The sequence below is a fragment of the Apium graveolens genome, chromosome 9, assembly GCF_009905375.1.
Source record: "Apium graveolens cultivar Ventura chromosome 9, ASM990537v1, whole genome shotgun sequence".
NCBI lineage: Eukaryota > Viridiplantae > Streptophyta > Magnoliopsida > Apiales > Apiaceae > Apium > Apium graveolens.
The window spans coordinates 81,970,573-81,985,204 of NC_133655.1; the positions used below are offsets into that span (position 1 = coordinate 81,970,573).

General features: G+C 37.9%; 1 non-coding gene across 1 annotated transcript; it reads left to right on the plus strand.

Annotated features, from left to right (window-relative positions):
* Nucleotides 1-501: 501 nt before the first annotated feature.
* Nucleotides 502-608, plus strand: LOC141687670 (small nucleolar RNA R71). The gene has a single exon (XR_012561158.1). It is a non-coding gene; the product is annotated as a small nucleolar RNA R71 (small nucleolar RNA).
* The last annotated feature ends 14,024 nt before the right edge of the window (nucleotides 609-14,632 follow it).

Below are 14,632 nucleotides of genomic sequence, written 5' to 3' on the forward strand. Positions count from 1 at the left end.
GGTTGTATTGCTTTGCTGTATACTGCTGATAAGGCTATTGCACCGTATTCTGAGTCTTGCTCCAACTGAAGTTAGGATGATTACGGTTGTTAGGATGATAGGTGACTGGAGCTGGTTGCTGCGACCTCTGAAAGTTGCTCAAGAACTGAGCTGATTCACTAGAAATAACACACTGCTCTGTCTCATGCACATTAGCACAGCTCACAGACACTAGTGATCTGATTAACTCCAAAATTAGCCAAGGAATCCACCTTCATCGTCAAAGCCTGAAGCTGAGCAGCTATAGCAGTAGTTGTATCCACTTCCAGAATTCCTGCTACCTTGCCTTGAGGTATTCTCTGAGTTGGGTTCTGGTATTCATTAGCAGCCATCAGTTCAATCAATTCATAGGCTTCATCGTAGCTTTTAGCCCATAAGGCTCCTCCTGATGCTGCATCAAGCATGGCTCTTGAAGTTGCACCCAACCCATTATAAAATCAATTAATGATCATCTTGTCAGGCATCCCATGATGAGGACACTTCCCAAGCATCTCTTTGTAGTAATCTCAAGCTTCACACAAAGATTCTCCAGGTTGCTGCACAAATTGAGTAAGAGTATTCCTGATTGCAGCAGTCTTTGGCATAGGGAAGAATTTAGTGAGGAACTTCTGAGCAAGATCTTCCCAAGTAGTAATAGAGCCTGGTGGTAGAGAATGTAACCAACACTTAGCCTTATCCCTCAGAGAGAATGGGAAAAGCCTCAACATCTTCAGTAACTCCATTGAACTTGAAAGTGTCACAGATCTCGATGAAATCTCTGATGTGCATGTTGGGATCTTCTATAGGAGGACCCCCAAACTGAACTGAATTTTGTATCATCTGAATTGTGCTCGACTTGATTTCAAAGGTGTTAGCCGCGATGGCTGACTTGATAATGCTAGACTGAATATCATTGATCTTCGGCTTAGAATAGTCCATCAAAGCCTTTGGATTTGCTGTTTAATCTCCCATTATGACTAGAGCTTCTTCTTCAACTTTCTCCTCAACAAAAACTTCTTCAACTACTTCCTCCGCTTTATCCAGTATTCTCTTACGAGATCGAGAACGCGTTAGCATACACGCTCTCTAGAGTACCTGAAATACAACAAGTACCCAAGTAGGTGACAATATCCGAGTCAGTGAATTTTAACGACCACCGATGACAAGCACATAAACTAAAAATTAACATTGAGTCCCCGGCAGCGGCGCCAAAAACTTGTTAGGACGAAACACGTGCTAATATTCATGCAAGTATACGCGTTCGCAAGTAATATAGAATTCTTTCTAGTTCGTTCCTACAGAGACTGGTTTAGGTTAATTTTAATTAATGTACTTATGCAACGATGGTATGGTTATTATTCAATGCTAAGACGAATAACAAGTTGAGATTGTTTATAACTAAGATATTAACAAACTTAAAATTAACTAAGAGATTAAAAGGTTTGATTTACTATATAAGACAAACATGGGATTTTAACTTCATTACTACTTTATTCAAAGTCATTGTTTTTAACCTTAGCATGCAATTGTGATGTCAACTAACCAGACAACACGAAACTAGTAAACGCCAACTTTCGTTGTACGAATACCCTACTACCAGACATCCACAAAAGAGATATAAGCTGAATAGACACCAATTATATTGAGACCCTATATATCTATAGAATTTGAAAACATAACGGTTTAATGCGCAAGTTATCTATCTTGATTACATAGGGCAAGTAAGATGGTTAAAATTACTTACGAATCATGCATAACAAATATATGAACCTATGCTAGCATGGCAAGTTCTAAATCTCTAAATTCACTGTCGTTTCATTAGAGATTAATACGCTATATTATAATTTCGCGACGCTCATAAGACGAATAAGCACAACCAATACTAGGATATCATAAAATCACCACACACTAAGACATCGAAACATATTAACTATTGAAATCCATAAGTGAATCCGCTAGAATCCTATGATAATGATTAGCCCATAACCGAACTCTTCATCACCGTGGGTTTCGATGAAAGCATGCTATAATAAATTAAGTCTTTATAAAACTGAATAAATAATCAAAGTACGTTAAACAAGAGTATAGGTTCAACAAACAAGAAAACTAGCATCCAAGATTATAACTTAAAATAAAAAATCATAAGAATAAACTAGATCCTCTTCGCCTTGGTTGTATTTGTGCTCCTAGGTCTTCTCGTTGTCTTCTCCTTAGTCTCCGTTATGAAAAACATCTTTAAGATGTCTTTATATAGCAGCCCAATCAGAAGAGAAGTCCAGAAAATCACTCTTGTACTTGAAACAGGATTCTCAACTTTAGACCCGGCGCGGCCACGCGCTTCATCAGCGCGGGCGTGCTGTCTTTTTGTTCATACAGCGTGGGCACGCGCTATCACAACACGGGCGCGCTGACCTTCTGGAGAAAATTCTTCCTTCTTTTTTTCGTAGCTGGTTTTTGATGGCGATTCACGAGAAAACATCCACGACACCTTCCTAACACCATTTTAGCACAAACGCAATGCTAAATCTCCTCGATCCCTGATCTATGCCTGAAATGTAAAAATACAACAAAACACATCAAATACACAAAATACTTGAGTACAAAACACCAATTCAAGCCTTTATAGAGCATTTTAAGTGGATATAAATGCCACTTAACAAAGATGTATGTATAATAAGAGAAGATATTTATATATAGGATATATAAAGGGATGTGTAGGGTTTAGAAGTGTTTAGGTTATAGAATTAGGGTAGAAATAGGTTAATTTTTGGGTAGGGAGTGGTTTTGTTTTGATTTTTTCTATTTTTTCCTTTTTTCTTTTCCAGGGGGTCACGCGGCCGCGCCTCTTCCATCGCAGGCGCACCGTGCTTTTCGAGAATCTCGCGCGGTTGCCCCCCTTCCAGCGCGGGCGCGCCGTACTTCTGGAAAATTTCAGATTTATTTGTTTTATTTATTTTTTTTCTTCTTGTTAATGCTGCCATACAACAAACATGGGTTGCCTCCCATGAAGAGCTTGGTTTACATCACCAGCTTGACGTGAATCTTTGAATCAAGTTGTCGAAAAAACGGCGCTCACCACTTTACGGTTTGCCGTATCACCATAGTAATGCTTTAACCTATGACCATTTACCTTGACGCTTGGTCCGGATGCTTATCAAAAATCTCCATAGCTCCATGTGGAAACACAGCCTTGATGATGAACGAACCTGACCACCTCGACTTAAGCTTCCCTGGAAAAAGTCGGAGACGAGCGTTGAACAATAGAACTTTCTGACAAGGCACAAATGACTTACGCACTAACCTCCTATCATACCATCTCTTGACCTTCTCCTTGTATACCTTGTTGTTCTCATAAGCTTGAAGTCGAAACTCCTCGAGTTCATTAAGTTAAAACATTCTTTTCTCTCCAGCAGCTACCATGTCCAGATTTAGCTTCTTCAAAGCCCAATACGCTCTATGCTCTAGCTCCGCAGGTAAATGACGCGCCTTCCTATACACAAACTGGAATGGTGACATTCCTAAAGGAGTCTTGTATGCTGTTCTATAGGCCCACATAGCTTCATCTAGCTTCAACGACCAATCCTTCCTTGACGGACTCACAACCTTCTCCAAGATTCGCTTGATCTCTCGGTTCGACACTTCAGCTTGCCCATTAGTTTAAGGATGGTAGGCCGTGGCAACACGATGATTCACCTGATATCTTTCTATTAGCGCAGTGAACTTGCGATTGTAGAAATGCGATCCCTCATCACTGATTATAACCCTTGGAGTACCAAAACGTGTGAATATCTGCTTATGAAGAAAATTTAGCACCACCTTCGCATTGTTGGTTGTTAGGCTTTAACCTCAACCCATTTAGACACATAATCCACCCCCAAAAGAATATACTAATTATTGCATGATGAGACAAATGGCCCCATGAAGGCGATTCCCCAAACATCGAAAATCTCAACTTCAAGAAGAACATTGAGAGGCATCTCGTCTCTCTTGGACATATTTCCAACTCTTTGGCAATAATCACATCTCGACATGAATTGATGAGCATCCTTAAACAAAGTAGGCCAGAATAATCCCGCTTGAAGAATATGGGCAGTTGTATTCTCTCCACCATAATGACCACCATACACAGTATAATGATAATCTCGCAGAATACCCTTCGTTTCACTGTACGGAATGTATCTCCTGATAATCTGTTTAGCTCCCTATCTGAACAAGAATGGCTAATCCCATCGATACCACTTCATGTCATGCATAAACTTTTTCCTTTGAGCATAAGAGAGTTCTGGGGGAATAACATTACTCACAAGATAGTTCACAATATCTGCAAACCATGGTTCTTCTTCTTGCACCCCAAAGAGTTGCTCATCAAGAAATGATTCATTGATTAATGTCTTATCTTGGGAAGCTTTGCCTTGATCTTCCAGTAGTGAGAGATGATCCGCTACTTGGTTTTCTGTACCTTTTCTATCTTTGATTTCTAGCTCGAATTCCTGAAGTAAGAGAATCCATCAAATCAAACGAGGTTTTAAGTCATTCTTCGAAACCAGATATCGAATAGCAGCATGATTAGTGAAAATTATCACTTTAGTCCCAAGTAAGTAAGATCGGAATTTTTCGAAACCATAGACGATCGCCAAAAGCTCCTTCTCTGTAGTATTGTAATTCAGTTGAGCACCATTAAGGGTTTTAATAGCATAGTAAACCACATGCAATATGTTATGCTTTCTTTGGCCAAGAACTGCTCCAACTACATAGTCACTAGCATCACACATCATCTTGAAGGGCTCATTCCAATCAAATGCAGTAATATCAGGTGCTGTAGTCAAACTGTTCTTTAAGCTCTCAAAAGCAGCTAGATATTCTTCATCAAATTTGAAAGGAACATCCTTCTCTAATAGATTGCACAAGGGTTTAGAGATTTTGGAGAAGTCTTTGATGAATCGTTGATAAAAACCCGCATGTCCAAGAAAACTGCGGATCCCCTTAACTGAGATTGGTGGAGGGAGATTTTCAATAACCCCCACCTTGGCCTTATCAACTTCAAGACATTTTCTAGATACCTTCTGCCCAAGAATGATACCCTCTGCCCAAGAATGATACCCTGTTGCACCATGAAGTGACATTTTTCCCAATTGAGCATCAGATTGGTCTCAACACATCTTTTCAGTACCAAGCCAAGATTATGCAAGCACTCGTCATACGAATTCCCACACAGAGAGATCATCCATGAACACCTCCACATTAGTGCCAATCATATCAGAGAATATAGCCATCATGCATCTCTGAAAAGTAGCAGGTGCACCACAAAGTCCGAAAGAAGCTCGATGAAATGCGAAAGTGCCAAAAGGACAAGTAAAGGTGGTTTTCTCTTGATCTTCTGGGGCAATGCAAATCTGATTATAGCCCAACAATAATACTCATGACCAGCCAACCTATCAAGCATTTGATCAATAAATGGAAGAGGGAAGTGATCCTTCCGGGTGGATTTATTCAGCTTCCGATAGTCCATGCATACTCTCCACCCTGTGACTGTCCGAGTAGGAATGAGCTCGTTCTTTTCATTAGAAACAATTGTAATACCTCCTTTCTTAGGCACACTCTGCACAGGGCTTACTGTTAGTTGCTAAACATGCACTAATAATTCACTGCAAGTATACGCGTTTGCACAGAGACTGGCGTTGGTTAACTAATTAATTCATGCACTTAAGCAACAATGTATGGTTATTATGCAATGCTAAGACGATAACAATTTAAGTTGTTTATAACTAAGAATTAAGCTAACAATTATAATTAAGGGAATAAAATTGATTAAATTAATATATATGATAACATGGAATTCTTACTTCATTAAATACTTTATTCAATAGCCTTATTATTCTTAACCTTAGCATGCAATGGTGATGACACTATCAGACAACACGAAACTGATAAACGTTAACTTTCATTGCACGAGTACCATACTACCAGACATCCACAAAAGAGATAAAAGCTGAATACACACCAGTTATATTGAGAGCCTATATGTCTATAGAATTTGACAACATAACAGTTTAAGCACAAGTTATCTATCATGATTACACAAGGCAAGTAAGATGGGTAAAATTACCTACAAATCATGCATAACAATAACACATGAACCTATGCTAGCATGGCAAGTTCTAAATCCTTAAATTCGCTGTCGCTTCATTAAGAATTAACACCCTATCTTATAAGTTCGCGACTCTTATAAGACGAAAAAGCACAACCAATATTAGGTTATCATACAATCACCACACACTAAGGTATCGAATAATTTAACTAAAGAAATCCATAAATAAATCCACTAGAACCCCACGATAATGATTAGCCCATAATCGGACTCATCATTAATGTGGGTTCTGATGAAATCATGGTATAACAAACGTAGTCTTTATAACGAATAAATAAAACCAAATACAAACAAGAGTAAAGGTTCATAAGTAAGAAAACTAGCATCCAAGTTACAACTTAAAACAAAGATTCACAAGTAAAAACAAGATCTTCTTCGTCTTCCTTGAATTGTGCTAATACGGTCTTCTTACGGCTCTCCTTGTGCTATAATACGTCTCTCTCATGAAAACGTTCTTATTTGAATATTTATAGCAACCCTAATCAATCTGGAAGTCTCCCAATTAGAATTGCATTAGAATCAGGATTCAAAACTTTCAGACCGGCACGGCCGCGCGCTAACACAGTGCGGGCGCACTGTCATTCTAGAATCCTAGCGCGGGTGCGTGCTAACACAGCGTGGGCGCGCCGTCCTTCTGGGAAAAACTCAGATTTCATCTCTTTCCTTGCTGCTTCGAGCTGGCTTTCCATGAGCTTTTTTTCCAACACCACTTTGACACCAAATTAGTACAAATACATCAATTCAAAGCTTATTAGAGCATAATAAAGTGTCATAAATGCCACACAATAGTAACCCGAGTAGCCATCCAGAAGACAATAGTAATCATGCCCAGCCAATCTATCGAGTATCTGATCAATGAAAGGAAGAGGGAATTGATCCTTTCTTGCAGCCTTGTCAGCTTCCTGTAGTCCATGCAAACTCTCCACCCCGTGACTGTTCTAGTAAGAATAAGCTCATTCTTCTCATTTGATACCACAGTAATACCACCTTTCTTTGGCACACATTGAACCGGGCTTACCCAAGGACTGTTTGAAATAAGATAGATGATTCCTGCATCTAGCCACTTAAGAATTTCCTTCTTCACTACTTCCTTCATGATTGGATTAAGTCTTCTTTGCTGCTCGACCATAGGCTTGCTACCTACCTCCAGCAAAATTTTATGCATTCAATAATAAGGGCTGATTCCCTTTATATCTGCTATAGTCCAGCCAATTACCGATTTGAACTCTCTCAGAATCCTCATAAGCTTTTCCTCATCACTACCTGAAAAGTCAGATGCAATTATAACAGGCAAAGTAGATGCATCACCTAAAAACGCATACCTCAAATGCTCAGGTAAAGGCTTAAGCTCAAGAGTGGGAGCTTCCTCAATAGATGGCTTGAGGCGTTTGGGAGCTTTGTTCAATTCCTCCATTCCAAGAGATTCAAAAGGCATATCTATCTTCCTCTTCCAGGGAGAAGCATTCAAATAATGCAATTGTTCTTCACCTTCGTCATATTCACTATTTGAATTTCCCAATAAAGCTTTCTCTAAGGCATCAAACCTTAAAAGTCGATCAAGTTCTGAAGTGACCACAAAATTAACCAATTCCACCTTTAGGCACTCCTCATTTTCCGTAGGAAATTTCATAGCATTGACCACCTTAAAAGTTACATCTTGAACCAGCACTCACATTGTAAGCTCACCCTTCTGCAAATCTATCAAGGTTCGGCCAGTTGCCAAAAAAGGTCTTCCCAAGATTATGGGAATCTTCTTATCCTCCTCGAAATCAAGAATTACGAAATCAGCAGGGAAGATGAGTTTATAAATTATCCTACCTCGCTTCCTTTGGATTATAAATTATGACTTCCAATTCCAACTTCCAAAATTCTATAGATAATTCTTCTGGTGCAGTCTCTATGTTTACTTCCTTCCTTTTGCTTATCATCTGCCACTACATTTGCTTCTCCCTGTAAATACATACTTCAAACTCTTATAGTCCGTATAGATCTCACACCTTTCTCCATACATATCACGTTTCCCAATCTTTCAAAGCAAATATTGTTACTGCTAGTTCTAAATTATGAGTAGGGTACTTCTGCTCATAAGGTTTCGGTTGTCTGAGTGCATATACAATAACTTTATTGTGCTATATCAACACACATCCTATTCCCTTATGAGAAGTATCACTATAGACTACAAAATCTCCTTGATACTTTCAAAGTGATAAAGCAGGTGCTGTAACCATTCCCTCCTTTAACTCAGCAAAACTTTCTGCACCCTTCTCCATTTCATATAAACTTCTTGCTTTTCCTAGTTAGCTTCGTCAAAGGTGTTGCAACTTTCAAGAAAACTTGAACAAATTTACGATAATAACCGGCCAATAATAAAACTTCTTACTTTTGTTGGTGCTTTTGGTCATTCTTCATTCATAGTAACTTTAATCCCTGCTGGATCCCCCTTTTGTCTCCTCTTCATTGATTATTTATACTAAGAATTATACTTCCTACCATCAAAGCTCTCACTTTGCAAACTTTATATACAACTTCTTTCTTTTCCGACTCCCCAATTATCATTAGATACTTTGCATGGTCCTCCGTTGACTTTAAGTAACTTATCCAGATATTCCTTAAAAATTCCGCCCATCAAGTTTAAATATTACTGGTATATTGGTTAATTCAAATGACATTACTAGATTTTTTTTATAGCAGCGGTACTTAGTTCTGAAAATTATCCTTATTATGTTCATAGGTTCAATGTCCAATTGGTAATACCCAAATCTTAAATCAATTTTAGAAAACACTTTGTTTCTTCCATCTGATCAAACAAGTCATTAGTTCGAGGTAACATATACTTATTCTTGGTAGTAAACTTGTTGAGCTTTCGTTAGTCGACGTATAATCTCATACTTCCATATTTCTTATTAACAATTATAACCGGTGCATCTTATGGGGTGCACTAGGTCTCCTCGCTCCTTTTTCTAACATCTCTTGCATTTGCTTTGCTAACTCCTTCATTTTAACTGGCGCTATTCTGTGCGGGGCCTTGGACAATGGCTTCATTTCAGGTGCTAAGTCAATCACGAACTTAATTTCTCTATCTGGAGGAAATGTTGGTAACTCATCTGGAAACATATCTTGAAACTCCTTAATTGCTATAAAATCTTCAAATTTTGTTTGCTTCTGACTTTTATTTATCACATAATCACCATAATGCTCACATCTTGATCACCGTAATCATTCATAACAAATTTTTTACCTTCCTTCTTCCTATATACATCATCGTATTCTTAGTTAGTGTCTTCAGAATTATCTTTTCATCACGACAGTCTATCTGGGCATCACGCTTAAATAGTTAGTCCATTTCCTAGAATAATGTTAAATTCTCCTATCTTAAATGATATCAAATCCTCATAAACTTATTTCCAAAAACCTCAATTCCAATATGGGTAACACTTATTTAATAATTACACGTTCTTGATTTGCTAGCCCTTTAGTCATTATCTTATCAATTCAACAGGGTAATTCATCTCATCAACAAAATCTTGAGAAATAAACAATCAAGTTGCTCTCACATCTTTCAATACTTTAACGCATAGGGTATTCACAATAATCATTCACGTCATCACGTCCATATTCTGAATAACATATTTCACAGACAAATCGTAAACTCTCGTCCTTGGAGACGTATTCCATATTGGAGTAGATTCCCTTGATTCTTAGTGCATCCCTGACTGGGGCTAGTGATTTGCAATCCTCACCATATGCCCTAGTTTTCTTTGCATGCGTGAGAGGGAGATGGAACTTTTCCCGCTTGGTTCAGAATACGTTGATTTTTGTTTGAAAAACTTTTGCAAAGAACGATAGTACAACGAAACAACTAGAATGATTCGCAATTTAATAAACTTAGAGTTGAAAAGAAAGAAGAAGTAGTGATTTGAATATGAATGAGACAACCACATTGGTACTTAAGATGGCCAGTCTTTCATACCATATGGTATACAACACATGATTAGGTGGCGTCCCACCCGCCTCTTCGTCATCCGGACAAAGCATCTCACCATAATACTGCTTGTCCCAATCAGTGAACAAAACTTGAGGGGAAAAATTAAATTTGAAATGAATGCAATATCCTCCTTTTGGATATCATCGTAAAGAATTTATTAAGAAAAGAAGTTCATACATATTTAGGAATAAAAAAGGAATATACGATGTAATAATGGAGAAAAGAATGATACCATTAGTCACCATCCATATTTCACTTGTATTCATCTTTCGAGCTTGTTCGATCATATCCCAATTGTATCATATAACAACTTTAGAAAGTACGCTGAAATGCCTTTGCAAATTAAGCATTATGATAGATTCTTACTTGTTAAGTCTGGCGTCTTTAACATCGCACCTACACGTATATTATTTTAACAATTCGATCATAATGGCGCTCTTACCAGATAACTTCAAGTTTTATCCATGCCACTTAAAGTGACGATTCTTTTGTTAATAATGTTCTTCCTTTAGAAAAGTCTGGAAATCTTCCCAATCTTCTTCGGTCATGCCCAGGCTCCTTTTAAATCAATGAATTCTTTAAACTTTAATGGTCTCTGCAACTGGATGAATAACTTCTCCGTACTCTGGTTTTGTTGTTAATCTCATCAAACAAGATTCACATTCTGCTGTTAGGATTAATCGAAACTTCTTCGTAATAGCAGGTCCATTTGGCCCTCGGAATCAACCATACTAATTTCTGGAACACAAACTTTCTAAGTAATCCGGTCTTATAACAAAGAAGAAACTCAAGTAGTGACTTGAAAACCAATTTTTAAAATGTATTTTATTCAAAAAGGCTTTTAGAAATTTTGTAAGAGAAAATCTTTTTCGAAAACTTGTTTAAAAATTTTGAAAATCGCACATCTGGTCGTCATTACTATATGAGTTGGTTGTTGTCCTCCTTACCCATAACAAAGTACCAATTTAAGGAAACAATCACATAAAGGTCCATTCACCTCAATCTACCTTCTCTCCTTTATTGGGTCCATTTGCCTTCCTAAATTGATGAAAACTTCAGTTGTCGTTGCTGGTTATCTTATTCGTAGCTTCACATCAAAGCTTCTATACTGGTAATACTTCCGTCATCATCTTTGCTGTCGTTAAGTAAAACAGGCTATCCAATAGTCAACAAGTCGCCTGATGTCACATCACATTGTTACTATAAATATATCACATCGTCATAACACCATTATCTAACTTCAAGAAAGTACCAGATCCATACTCTTCTCTAACTCTCTTTCAAAACTCATCTAATCCATTTCATAAGCTAGTCATGGGTGGCCTAGTCACTAATGGCTTCTTTTAACCTGGTAGCAGCTACTGTCCAGAACACATGAACTCTATTTCTAAACTCCTTCTCACCTTTATTAATAGCTCATGCACTCACCCTTTACTGTAGCTCTCGAATCCATCCTCGTAGGTACTGTTGCTTCATAAGACGAGTTTTAAACTAGGGTATAGAACAGGGTGTAAAGTAAACTAAAAAGATACACTCCCAGCTGAATGTTCAGTAAAATAAGAATGAACAAATAGAGGTTCTTAAATAGGTCGTCTCATATCAAGAGGTGGTAAAATAGTGTAGAATAGCTTGAAGGGGTGCAGCTGTTATAACAGAAGGTAATATAGTTAATACTGGTGGAAGAACAATATGTGGGTCAAATATGGGATAAGATGACGATCCTCGAACGTAAGGCTCCAAACGATCAGATGATACAGGGAAAATAGGATCTGCCATTGCCATTATCTGGACATCACTTCGCGAGCTAAGAATCTCAAATCACAACACGAATCGTACCGAAAACTTACTATACAGTCACACTCAACCTCACGACGTCTTATCTTTCTATTTCCTATTCCTAATCCTAACCTGTTATTCCCAGTGGACTAACAATGAGATTTACAGAAGGGGGGTTGAATGTAAATCTCAAAACTTTTTCAAGTTTTGAGCAGTTTCTAAGGCTAAGTGTTTTTGAGAGCAAGTGTGTGTGAATTGCTTGAAGCTAATGCAGACAGATATATATTCAAACACAAATGTAAAGAACACAGAGAACTTAAAAACTTTTCTGGTGGATTTGTTGTTCCACCAGAGATGTGTTATTTCAGAATATCTGTGATTCAAATAATTAAATCACAGCTGCTTCCTAGTACAAACTAGATGATTTTCTCTCTGGATTTTTCTAAACAGCTCTGGAAAATTCACTTCTAATTACTAGCTGCTACTTGGTTTATATATCACCAAGTTTACAAGTGAAGATAAAACTGTAAAATACAATTAAAAAGGCTCTTCACATGTTTCTTCTTCATTTCTCTATCCAATGCAATTTAGGCTTAGCTGTTGATCTTTGAATACTTCTTGTTTGAACCAGAATGGAAATGCTACATTTTCTTGATTCCTCCTAGAGGCTTCCACATTCAAGTTTGTCACTGTCAACCCATATGCCTCTGTCAGCTTATGAATTGTCACTATCAACTGCTAATGAACTAAGCATCCGTTGAAGCTTTCATCCGTTGATGCCTTATCCGTTGAGGCTTTTTCCGTTGAAGCTTTATCCGTTGATGCATTATCAGTTGAAGTCTTTATCCGTTGAAGCACTTATCCGTTGATGGATATTATCCGTTGATGGATATTATCCGTTGAAGCATTAGAGACATCCGTTGAAGCTTTGTTTCTTATCCGTTGAAGGTCTTCAATATCAGTTGATACTTCTTCACTTATACAAAATTACAAGGCATGAAATATTTACAATTAGCCCTCCTATTTGCATATCCACTAGTAGTCAACATGACTGATACTTTCCTACAACATCTAAGAATTACAACTTGAATCCAGAGAATGAAATGTGCTATAATACTAAACTTATTGCTAAGTAAAGCTACTCCTTCAACGGATAGCCAAGATGGTCTTATCCGTTGAGGCTACAAATACTAGATTTCTACTTAAGTATTTTGTTTAACTTATCATCAAACTAATACACATATTCCTAACAATCTCCCCCTATTTATGTCTACTAGAACTGTAGGCATAAATTTGGGTTTAGCTTGATGATAACAAAACACTTGACAAATATATTAACTGTAATAAAGCAGAAATTCAAAAGTGCTGCAAAAATGTGTATGCTGAGATAGAATTGAAGAATTACATTGTTTTCAAGGGTGCTCCTTTAGCCTGAGCAGATTAATTTTTTTTCCTTTGATCCCTTGTTTTCTTTCCTAGCCTCCTGTCATTCATCTCTATTTGAAGTTGAAGTTGTCTGTAGAACTCAGCTTCATCTTCTTCATTGATGTCCAACTTAGATTGCATATCCCTGAGAGTTTCATTACTGGCAATCTTGAGCTGATCTTCAAGTCTAAAAAATCTTCTGACTCCTTTGTTGTCTCTGAACTCCATAATCCAATGAGGTGATTTGTGAACTGTAATTCCTCTTTCTTGAATGAGTAATGTTCTAGGCAAGGCATTGGGCTCCCACCAAGTTTTCCTTATGTTGGCAATCTTGTTGAGAATCTCAGTCTTGGCAGTCCTGGTAAAGCCAGAATCCCTTTGTATGGCTGAGTAGACTCTAACCAAGGTAGAGTAGCCTTCATTCAGAATCCTGTAGAGAGGCCAAGTTCTTTCCCCACTTCCTTTGTATTTGAACACTAGTCTTTCTGGTAGCTGTCTGTAGGCAGCTATTCCCCTTACTTCCTCCAGCTCATCCAGATAGAGTTCAATGTCTGAAAATTCTTTTATGTCACAAATGTGAACATAATCGTCCTTAGAGGCTTGTGGCTTAGGCTTAGGCTTCTGAGTGAATTTGATTGAGGTTTTAGAGGGTGTTGATTTGATTCTTCTTTTCTGCTTCTTTGATGGTGGAGAAGAGGTTAAGAAGGTGGGCAATTTGATGGTGTCCCAATCAATTGGTTCCTCTTTAGGAATGATTGTTTCACCATGAATGTTTATGAAGGGGTCAGGCACAATGGGTTCAGGAATAGAAGGTAGTGGTTTGGATTTTGATTGGGTTTCTTCAGTCTCATCTACCATCTTTCTCTTTGCATTGGCCTTCTTTCTGTTCCCTTTCTGCCATTCCTCTCTTTCCTTACTTCTTTCTTCCATATCATTATCAACCATGTCCCCCATACCTTCATCTTCACTTTTGTCTTCAATTTCTTTCTTTTCTTCAGCTTGACTTGACTTTAGCTGTTTTTCAAGCTTTGCTTGTGCTCTTTTGCCAGCCTTTAGCTTTTTGGCTTCTTCCTTCAACCTTCTGGTTTCTTCCCTCTTGGCTATTGAGAATTTGGGATGTCCTTGCATCACACAGATGCTCTTTCCCTCTCTAAAGATAATAGCCATGTTCCTCCTTACAGCCACATCCATGGTCTCTTTGTGCTTTATGATACTTCCACCCAAAACCTTGTCTTCATCAGGCTTTGGAAGAGGAAAATCCACTTCTTTCATCTAAGCAA